Source organism: Seriola lalandi, unplaced genomic scaffold (assembly GCF_002814215.2).
Source record: "Seriola lalandi dorsalis isolate HSWRI2012SDOR001 ecotype SW California unplaced genomic scaffold, Sedor1 jcf7180002054091, whole genome shotgun sequence".
NCBI lineage: Eukaryota > Metazoa > Chordata > Actinopteri > Carangiformes > Carangidae > Seriola > Seriola lalandi.
In genome coordinates, this window is record NW_019524644.1 from 7,870 (window position 1) to 8,992 (window position 1,123).

Consider the following 1,123-nt stretch of genomic DNA (forward strand, 5'->3'; position numbering starts at 1 on the left):
ATTCTGGAAAAAAATGTCAGAATTCATATTCTGACTTTAATCACAATATTTTGACTTTTCAGTCAGAATTTAATAAAGAAAAAGAAAAAATCACTCGTGGCTCAAATCCTCTTCCATATCATCCAACAGTGCAACATTATGTGAATAACAGAAAACAAGGAAAAGCTCAATATGGCCCCTTTAAATAAATCATTCCTAATAATGACTGAGTCATAAAAGTCATGTAAACGAGAAAAGTTTACTGGGAGTTCAGCTGTATAAAGATACTGTATATGAAAGCACAGAGAGTAGAGAAGCAAACATATTATGGTCCCACATTTTGTACTTTGCACAGCTACCTCTCTGAAACTTCAGGTGCTGTCAAAACAAACTGCTCAGGACTTCCTGGACTTGACTTGAGGCACCGACATTATAAAAATGAAGCATTTGTGTAAATTCCAGAGATAAAAGACCCACATTTATACATTAAAATAGCTGCATTTCTAAAAACACATTGCTCCATAATTCCTGATGAGAACTGTTAGATCTGAGTCCAGGGTGACAAGACTACAAAATAATAATCAAGTATTTTCAATGCATCAATTAAGAAAAATTCCAAAATAAACTCCCACATTTGTACCTTTAATGGGGGATAATCTCTAAACTGACATAGAACAACGCTGGGTTGTTGGTCTGTTAGTTATCCTGAACTCAAATGAAGGAACAAGGGGGATTTCTCTGTGAGTTATGTAAACTTTAGACAAGACTCTGTTTTGTCACTTCTTGACAAAGCCACAGTCAAACATGTGTCGACTCATTCCTGCTTGTTGAAACACAGTGAATATGATCAGCTGTACTCACCAGTATCTGAGCAGTTGTTGAGGAAATCCTGATCAACTCTATTTAATTTTTCTTTAGACAGAAACACAGAGATTCGTCTCGACTGCAGCTCTGCTGTCGCTCTCACTAACTTTCAGTTTCATTTCAGGAATGTGACGTTGCAGTTTTCCTGTTCCTACTGTTGCTCCACCTCTCACTGCAGCTCTGTTTGTCAGGGTTTGTTTCCTGCTTCAGGCTCAGACATGATTATAGTGACAGACATTTGACAGAAGATCAGAAACTTCTCACTTATTTCATCAGCTTT